The sequence below is a fragment of the Nicotiana tomentosiformis genome, chromosome 8, assembly GCF_000390325.3.
Source record: "Nicotiana tomentosiformis chromosome 8, ASM39032v3, whole genome shotgun sequence".
Taxonomy (NCBI): domain Eukaryota; kingdom Viridiplantae; phylum Streptophyta; class Magnoliopsida; order Solanales; family Solanaceae; genus Nicotiana; species Nicotiana tomentosiformis.
Window position 1 is genome coordinate 84,388,840 of NC_090819.1, and position 10,822 is coordinate 84,399,661.

Sequence of the window (10,822 nt, forward strand, 5' to 3'; positions counted from 1 at the left end):
AATGAGGGTGAATGAGAAATGGAGGGAAAATAAAATTTTGAGTAAAATTTTAAGTTTTCCCCTCTTGATAATGAGACATTGTCTCATATTGGAAGAGGAAAAGATTTTTGGTTGGTATATATATAATTGCTCTTCTTGTAGCTCTTAAAGAGTTAAGAAGAAAGCAAGCCTCGCGCCATCGTCGTCGCTCGCTCGCTCGCTCGGCTCGGCTTCGGCTACGGCTACGGCTTCGGCTTCGGCTTAGGCTTCAGATTCAGCTTCGAATTCGGATTCAGATTCGGGCTTCGACATCGGCTTCGGCTTCGGATTCGGATTCGAATTCGAATTTGGATTTGGATTTGGTCAAATGATCGATTAATTGATTAATTTTTTGGACCAAATTTATTTGTTAATAGTAAATATTAACGTAAGATTATCCGCATTTATAACGAATATTTTCCAATCTGTGTATTGACCATTTGGCAACTATGCTCTTCCCACCATGAATGTGCTTGCTCCACAAACAAGCTAATGCTTGCTCTACCATGGAGGGTGGACGTTTGGTCTTCTTCAACACTGGCTGCTATATATATGTGCAGCAAATGTTTAAGAAAAACACTCAACACTCAACACACAACGCACAAGAAACAAACTGAAAATCGCTCAACATATTTGTCTATACATTGCACTGCTTCCTCTCAGCATTTCCATATGATTTTCTGAGTTTCTACTTCTTCGTTCTGCATTGTTTTAACTTCAAACAAAGCAATTGTAAGTGTGATTTGCTACCGAACTTTGTGTTCGCTGAAACTCTGGGGTTTGAAGTACCGCTACACCAGTGTGTGATTCGTTCTATCCTGGGAGGAAATAATCCATTACCTTGGGTACTAGGAGGGGATTAAATTCCTTAAGGAAATACTGTGAATTCAGTGGGCTCGAATTAATTACTGTTTCATGACGTTGATTTATATTTTGCAGAATTATTATTTACAAATACAGCAATATTGACGGGAATAACAAAAATTACTTAACTGAAAGAGATATATGGTTGTTCTCTCATGACGTACGCAACAAAACCTATGTGTATCCTACAAATTAAATTTCTTAATTAGGCACTTATTGGAGAAGATCACTAGTATTTATACATGTTCTGAATAGATACGCATATGACTTTCTTTTTAATTAAAAAAATTTAATTTTATTAATAAATCTTTGTAAGACAATTCTGTTTCTTCCCTTAATTCTTCTTCTTCTGAATTGTTCTCCATGATTCATATTTCTCTAAGTCCCTTGGATGTATTTGACATGCATATTACTTCATGAATAAATATACTTATATCTTTTATTCAAAATTTAAGTTTAAAATTTAAATTAAACTGAATATTCTGCTATAGATAGAAATAAAAATAAACGGAGTTCAGAGATTAACCTTAATTTGGAGTTACTTGGAGAAATTCTACGTAAAATTAGCTAGCGTTTGATCATAGATTTTCAAATTTGTTCTGAAAAATCTGATTTGGGTGAAATTTGGTTTGAAAATGAAAATGTGTTTGGACATCATTTTCAAAACATATTTTCCAAATTTATTTTGTAATAACATTAAACATGACTTATACTCACAAGTTCTAAAAACTATCACAAATACCCAATATTACCATTATCAATAACATTCATTATATTATCACAAACCATAGTCCTGAACATAAATAAATTTGATACAAAATTATCATTTTTATAATGAACTACATGATACACTATCAGGTGACCGAGAAGTCGAAGCAACATTGTTACAAAATAATAAATTGTGGGCTCTTTTATAAAATATAAAAGTTTGGGGTAATTTTAAAAAATATAATACTGATATTTTGACCCAAAACTAGCTATTGAGCTGTTTGTGAAATTTGAGATTTGAAATTTTGCCAAAATATAGACAAAATTTATGGCCAAACATGTGATTGCCAAATAAAATCCAAATTTATTTTGAAAAAATCTATTCTCAAACGGTTCCTTAAAGTCTTCAAATGGTTTTTGGGCTACTGATCTGGTACTTAATTCCCACCAACATAACAAACTACTGAACACTTGTACGTTGAGGTTGCGTGAAATTTTAGGTGAAGCAGAATTTCTAGAAGTACGTTTTAATGTCGATTGTCCATCTCGTGCTAGAATATAATTGTCTGATGAATGACTAAAGTTGATCGTGTGTAAAAATTATTGAGTGTACAAATAAAGTTCTACAATAAAAATTGATATGAATTTTTTTTATTATACTCACTATAAGATATAATGATATTCTTAATGATACGAGATATCTTGAATTCTTTTTTTATTAACTCATATAAATAACTAACAAGCTGAATTTATAGCAAAAATGCAATTTCAGTAATGGTCGGTTACAGAAGCACTCCTGCTTCGTCTATATAATGAAATTAATTAATTGTGTCACCTAAAAATCCAAATAAAGGTGGGGGCAAAAGAAATAATAGTGCTGCAACTACTGTTGTACTTGAAATAGAGTAGCAAGTTCATTGCATGAGCTTGAGGTTTTTACGGTAAATCTCGAGTGCAGAAAACAAAAAAAGGTTGTCTCTAAAATTATCAACGTGTCGAGAGGTCTAAAGAGTTGGTTCCCCATTGAAAAACGAAATTAAATGCAAGTGACCAATGCAATAAATACCCTATGAATAAATAGGCACCGAATTAGTTGGCCTTTTCACCTATACATATATCTCACTTCTGCACCTTTCTCAATCATGCCTAGAACCAAGCAACACTAAGTGTCAATGGAGAGAATAAGTGTTTTTGTTACCCTTTTTATAGTGTTGATTGTAGTAGGAAAAGAAATGCATAATGTTAGTGCAGATAGCCCTTATGCTTGTTGGGGTGGCTGTTACAATCAATGTATTATATTGAGTTTTCAAGCTGGTACTATACCAAACAACAATAATCCTTGTTACGTGCAGTGTTTAAGCAAGTGCATTCCTCGTTCTGCTGCTGAATACCAAAATTACTGCAAGATTGGTTGTTCTTTGGAACTCTGTGTTCCCACCCGCTCTGGTATAACTTTTCGTTTACGATTCACGCTCTACTTTAATTTGCACATATTCGTTTTCGTTAGAGTCCCACATTGGTTGAGAGTGTGTGAAATAGTGAAAGATCGTCTCGTTATAAGTCATTATTATTGGACAATCATTAACTAGCTTTCGAGATTGAGTTAAAGTCTAATTTCTATTTTATTAATTTCTTAACATGTCACTTATTCTTTAGACTCAATTAATTCCTATTCTTTATTTATCAGTAATGGGGGTTCACAACTTGAACAAGGTACACCAATTTTCCCTAGCTATCCCTTTCTAGCTATTCTACGTCTTTGAAAGGTGAGATACCCCAGCCTGAGAATGCAGAAGCGATAAATTAATTAAAGTCTCACGTTATTAGGCAATCTTTACTTCTTTTGACGTTTAGTTAGGGTTAAAGTCTGATTAGGGGAAAACTGAACATGTGGCGAATTATTAACATATTATTTGGGATTTGCAAATTTGGTAGCAATCACTGTCTAGATCCATGCAGTAGTAGTTGGCTGTTTTTCAATTTGATTGTAACCATTTGATGGCAACGTATCCGAAAATGGAATTTAAGTGTATAGTTAAGTTATATAAGCTAATACGTTCATTACTAATTTTTATCAAGTTATCAATCAATTACAATTATATGAATTTATTGATTATAGAAACATTCTTTTACACCATTCAGTGTAGTGAAATTTCATTTAATTCTTTTTTTATTTGGCAGATGCGGGTGCAGATCTGGATAAATGCTTTGGCAATTGCGGAAACGTTTGTAGGGCTTAGAAATATCTATTACCATTTACCACAATATGTGCTATTGGATGTGGTCTCACCTTTTTTTCCCAATCTTTTACCTAATAAATAAATAAATGGTTCTTTGTAGTTCGCAATTCAAGTGAAACTGAAGAGTTTGATTAGTGCTGTATTTGTTTACTCCCTTTCTGTCATTTTCCTCCTTTTCCTTCAATTATCTTTGATCAGTTACGAATTGGAAAACTTCAAGTTATCTACCACCTACTTCTTCTCCCTGACAATGCACTGCTTTTATTTTGAACACAACCAATAGGAATTCAACAAAGATATCTTGTTGTTTTACGAATCCTCGATTGGAAGAAGAAAACAAACAAAAGACTGCCACACGCTCTTTTGGCTGGCAAGTTACCTTCGCCTAGCTATTTCATCTATAAATATTTTAATTTGCATACATACGACATTCAAAGCCAAAACAAGTCCCAAAGCAATGAGGAAAGGATTATAGAATGAAGCGGTTCAACTAAAACAACATATGTGTCTGTCAAAAATTACTAAAATTTTAATATATATATATATATATATATATATAAAACTTTAAATTCGTAACTGTAAATATATGTAATGGGTTCCATAATAAAAAGTAAATTTTATACGCATCAAGTGAAATTATGAATTCGTCCAAAGATAATGACCAGACTATTATTACTACTACTACTAGTCCTTGGGCACGCGCGTTGCGCGTCTATCCCATATCGTGTGTAAAACGCTTTGAATCATGACTGTATTTGTAAGAAAAAAGACTGCACTTAAAAAATCATAACAATTTAAATATTTAAGCTAAAAAAAAATAAAAGAAGAAGATAAAATATATGAACGGTAAATGTTAGCTCTAAACAATTATTATATGACTGGAAGTTAAAGAGCTTAACTTTGTAAAGCGAAGAATTCATATACATGTACCCTACTAAATTCTTTGATAATCCCAAGTCAAATTTAATGTTATAAAACTAACTTTTGTTGTTAATATTTAAGTATTATTAATACAACTTTTAAGGGTATAAAAGTTCAATAATATTATAGGGTCATTTTAGTCTTTCACATTCAACTTTTGATTTTAATGCTTATAATATAACAAGTTTTTGGGAACCCATATTGATGAGTATAAAATTTAAAATATATATAATTAAAAGAATATTTGAGTTAAAAAATTAAAATTAAAAATAAAATTTTAAATTATTAAAAAAATATAAATATGATCCTATTTAGCTCACTCAAACAATAATCAGGTGAAACCGAAGAGTTTGATTAGTGCTGTATTTGTTTACTCCCTTTCTGTCATTTTCCTCTTTTTCTAAAGTTTCCTTCAATTATCTCTGATCAATAAAGTAAATTTTATACGCATCAAATTTAAATTATGAATTATCAATGTAATAACCAGGCTATTCTTAAAAAATATCCTAACAATTCATCAGCTAGATCATGATGTCTAATTCAGAAAAGTCTGTAAACAATTTTTTTTTCTTAATTACGACGTACGTATATAGCGCCTTCCTTTTATATCAAACCAAAAAGTTTACACAGTTTAGAGGAAGACCGTCCACCTCGCCTCGATAGAATAATTTGTAACTTTATGTATGGCCAAACAAGCAACACTACAACACCCTTGTATGGGTTAAAATCAGACCAAGGAAATTCGGCATGCAGAGATGATTATCATGAGTGATTTGCAAATCAACACGGGCAGTTTGGCCGAGATCGACCAGTGATCAACAGAACGAGCCGCTGAGCGGTTCATCAGGGCCGAGGTCGAGCAGCATAGATAGAAGTAACGACTAGTTTTGTTTTGAGATCTTCAGAGGGAATATTCTATTGAATATTCTCTTTGTTTGTACTTTTTACAATTCTTTGGGAATATTCCATATAAATAGTATGAGAGATAAGGCAAAAGGCATGTAATATTCCATAGGATAAGAACTTTTTTGAAAAGCAAGCGCCCCATATAAATACAAAGAACAACTTTATGAAGTGATTCGATCTTTTTGGATTATCCATTGTCATTTTCACCAGATCCGAGAAAGTACTCACTACTTTTGTTATATTCTTGTCATTCATCACTATTAGAGAAATGAATCATCCACCTCATTCAATATTGAGTGAATCTTCCTCTTTATTTACATTTAGTGCCATTTATTGCTATTTAATATATAATACTTGTAACATACTATTACATTCAACGCATTTAATACAAACGCATTAAATTCGTTTCTTCACTGCCCACTTTTTTCACACCATTAATCTAAGATCTGTAGTTATTAGCTTTAACTATGATTAACTCCCCTTAATAACTGATTAATTAATTTAACCAAATATTATCATTTTTTTTGTCAAACAATTTGGCGCCGTCTGTGGGGATTTCCGAATCAAAGTCTTAGTTCCGTTCAGATCTAAAAGAAAACAACGCAAAACTTTGTCTTTTCTTGCGTGCATAAGTTTAACATGGTAGGTAATGGAGAAGAAAGGATGAATGCATTAGCCAGCCTTACTACGAACCTCTTAAACACCATGAACGAGGTCACGGAAACAGATGTTGAGGATGTGACGCCAAACGCCTCCCCCAGGCGGAGTGGTTCACCCCTTCCACACGGCAGCATTACAACCTCACTGGAAAAAGGGGCCTCTACGTCCACAATGGAAGAGGCACCACCAATGGTGAAAAAGCTGCTCGAAGCGTGGTTGATGAACATGCTAACCAGCATCCTCGACAAACCCGCCCAAAGGGCGAACAGAGAGAATGTGAGAGTTTGCGTCGCACCATTGACAGATGAACAACACAACCCTCTTCCGGTAACAGGTATTACTCACGACGTTAATAATGCAGGTGTCGACACCCTCACGACCATTTTGAGGAAGATGGAAGAGATGGAGAATGAGAACAAACTGCTCCGTGACCAAATGAAAGAGCACCAAGAAAGGGTAGACAAAATACCAGGCACCCCAAAACTCTTACCAAAAAGGGACGCCGATTGGTTCATTGAGCAGCCATACTGTGACGAAGCTGCACCACACGCCATACCCAAAACCTTCAAAATGCCGTCGTACCTAAAAATATATGACGGTACGACGGACCTTGAGGATCATGTGACCCACTACGTTACCGTACTAAAAGGCAATGACCTCGCTAAAGAACAAGTGTCTTCCATATTGCTGAAAAAGTTTGGTGAAACCCTCACAAGGGGAGAACTAACTTGGTACTCACAGCTGCCTGCACGCTCCATAGAGACGTTCGAATAAATGGCCGACAAGTTTGTAACCGCCCATTATGGGGCTAAGAAAATAGAGGCAATGGTGAATGACATATTCGCCATTAAACAGTCACCCGGTGAAGGGTTGAGAGACTTCCTCGCCCGATTCAACCGTATGAGGATGACCTTACCAAATGTATCAGAAGGAATGGCAGTAGCGGCTCTTCAGAATGGATTAAACAAGAGCGGCTCAAGGGCGACTAGAAAATTATTTAGCCAACTTATGAAATATCCCCCGACCACTTGGGACGAGATACACAATGCCTACTGCACCGAAGTACGAGCTGACGAAGACGACCTCAATGGGCCAATTCAACGGTTGACCTCAGTGCAAATAGAATCCAGGAAAGATCGGAGAAACGATAACAGAAGGGACCATGCAGGTCCGCAACCCAACAGTGAAAGGCATCAACCATATGTTAGAGCCGCCATCATACCACTTCCCTGCCACAGAGACGGCCCATCTAGGCCGCAAACAGGGACTCACCGAAGCGAGAAAGGTATGCCCCCTTACGATCTGCTCACAATTTCTGTGTTTTTCCCTCAGAAATAGTCTACGCCCTGGAGAAGCTCGGCCCAAAAGTGAAGTGGCCGCAGAAGATGAGATCCGACCCAAACACTAGAAAGTCAAACGCCCTCTGCAAATTCCACCAGGAACAGGGTCACAAAATCGAGGACCGCATCGCTCTAAGGCAAGAGGTCGTGAATATGCTTCACCAAGGACATCTGAAAGAACTTTTGAGCGACCGAGGAAGGGCAAACTTTGCTCGAGGACGCGAACAACACCAAGATCCACCAAAACCGCATTCTCTAGCTCGAACCATCCAAATGATCAAAGGAGGGGGCGACGGCGCGTCAATCAACATCGTAAAATTCACGACCACCCCACAATTTGAAACGGTCAATCACTCACGAAAGGTACGATGAACTCAAAGAAAGTATTATCTTCGATAACTCAGATACCCACGATTGGGTCTTTCTTCACTATGATGCCCTTGTTATTACTTTATGCATTTTATATATCGATGTGAAATGTATTATGGTCGATGATGGAAGCGGCACATGCATTATCCACCCTCGAGTTCTCGCACAAATGAAACTCAAGGATAGGATAGTGCCACACTGCATCATACTGACGGGTTTTAACAATGCAGTTGAACGGACGTCCGGAGAAATTGTGCTACCTGTCCTGGCCGGCGGCGTCACTTTGGAGACCACATTCCGCATCATGAATCAAGACACGGCATATAACGCCATTATTGGATACACACCATGAAAACTGTCCCCTCCAGCTTATACCAAGTCATCAAATTTCCCACCCTTTGGGGGGTGTTCAGCATCTGAGGAGAGCAACGCACTTCCCAAAAATGCTATCGCATCACTAAAGACTGCACATACACCCATCAATTGAAGGGCAAAGCCGATGAGGCATAGCAATTAACAAGATCGAGGTAGGGTAGTGACGAAGAGAAAGATGCCATCAGGTACCCCAAAATCATAGAGGCCATGGGATCAACCGTAGAGGATCTTGACCCTGTACAACTCGACAAAGACGGCCATAACAAAAAGGCCTACATCGGTCATAAGCTTCAGGAGCCACATAAATTCCACCAATTTTTAGCTAACAATGCAGACTTGTTTGCCTTTTCCCATGCAGATATGCCGGGCATCCCGAAAGCGTTAGCGACACACAAGTTGAACGCCGACCCATTGTACCCCCAATGCAACAAGTTAGGCGGAAATTTAATTTCGCAATAGATGACGCAGTCCACGAGGAGGTTGAAAACCTGCTAGAAAATGGCTCTATCCGAGAATCAAAATACCCCCAATGGGTCGCCAACGTGGTCATGGTCAAAAAGAAGAACGGAAAATGGCGGATGTGCGTGAACTTCATGAATCTAAGCAAGCATGCCCTAAAGACTCATTCCTACTACCCTATATTTACCAGCTCACTGACGTAATGGCCGTGCACGAGTTATTAAGCTTCTTAAACACCTACTCGGGCTATAGCCAGATCCTCATGGAGGAAAAAGACCAGGAAAAGACCATCTTTATCACCCACCAGGAGATATTTTGCTACAGGGTGATGCCTTTCGGACAGAAAAAATGCAGGGGCGGTATATCAGAGGTTGGTGACAAAAATGTTCAAAGACCAACTCGGCAAAACCATAGAGGTATACATCGACGATATGCTGGTCAAGTTAAAAAGGAAAGAGGATCATATCGACCACTTGAAAGAGGCCTTCGACATACTCAGACGATATGGTATGATATTGAACCCCGAAAAGTGTGCCTTCGGCGTAACCTCGGGAAGGTTCCTCGGCTTCTTAGTATCACAACGAGACATCGAGGTCAACCCCGACCAAATCAAAGCTATAGAAAGAATACTGGAGAACTTAACCGTAAGAAACAGGTACAGAAGTTGACCGGCCGTATAGCCGCCTTGTCGAGATTCATCTCACGGTGCCATAAATATTTTGGCGTACTCAAGAAGGACAATGGACTTCAATGGAACTTTGAGTGCGTCGATGCCTTGAAAGAGTTAAAGGCGTACCTATATTGACCCCCACTGCTCGCTAACGCGGAACCTGGAGAACGTCTCCTCATTTACATGGATGTGTCCGATGTGGCAGTGAGTGCGGTCTTCGTCCGAGAAAACAAAGGTACGCAATTACCCATCTATTATATTAGCAAAACCTTGGTTGATGCCGAGATGAGGTATCCACACCTCAAGAAGCTGGCCCTGGCTTTGGTCGTAGCTTCACGAAAGCTTAGACCTTATTTCCAGTGCCACCCCATCTCGGTGGTCATGACCTTTCCCATGATGAGTATTTTGCATAAACTCGAGCTGTCGGGCAGATTGGCCAAATGGGCCATAGAATTGAGCAAGCATGATATATCCTATCAGCTGCGAACAACGATAAAGTCGCAAGTGCTCTCCGACTTTGGCGCCGACTTCAGCACAAAAATTATGCCTGAAGTGGAAAAGGAAGCCGCCCGTACTTTCCCCAAAATACACGACCTATGGGTTTTGTATACCAATGGTGCCTCTAACGCGTCGGGGTCTGGACTGGGACTTGTGCTCAAAGTTCCAACATGCAAAGTAATTCGCCAGTCCATAAGATGCCCAGATATGACTTACAATGAGGCCGAGTATGAGAGGTGATTGCAAGACTTAAATTAGCACTCAAGTACGGAGCGAAGCGAGTCATCCTACGCTCTCAACCAATCCCCCAAAAATACACCCCAAGCCCCTCGGGACCCCGTTCAAATATACCAACAAGTTCCATAACATAACACAGACCTACTTGAGGCCTCAAATCACATCAAACAACATCAGAACGACGAATCGCACCTCAAGTCAAAATCTATGAACTTTGAACTTTCAAATTCTATATCTTGTGCCGAAACACATCAAATCAATCCGGAATAACTTCAAATTTTGCACACGAGTCATAAATGACATAATGGAGTTGTTTCAATTTTTAGAATCGGATTCCGTCCCCGATATCAAAAAGTCAACTCTCTGTTAAACTTTCCAAAAATCTTTTATTTTCCAACTTCCGCCAAAATGCACTGAATTGTCCTACGGACTTTCAAATCCAAATCCGGACACACAACGAACTCCGAAATCACCATACGAAGCTATTGACATCATCAAAATTCCATTCCGAGGTCACTTGCTCAAAAGTCAACTCTCCGGTCAACTCTTTCCATTTA

The 10,822-nt window shown here is 38.1% G+C and overlaps 1 long non-coding RNA gene across 1 annotated transcript; it reads left to right on the forward strand.

Annotated features, from left to right (window-relative positions):
- Positions 1–2,694: 2,694 nt before the first annotated feature.
- LOC104109046 (uncharacterized) lies at positions 2,695–3,980 on the forward strand. Its single transcript, XR_011410436.1, has 2 exons — positions 2,695–3,036; positions 3,772–3,980. It is a non-coding gene; the product is annotated as an uncharacterized lncRNA (long non-coding RNA).
- The last annotated feature ends 6,842 nt before the right edge of the window (positions 3,981–10,822 follow it).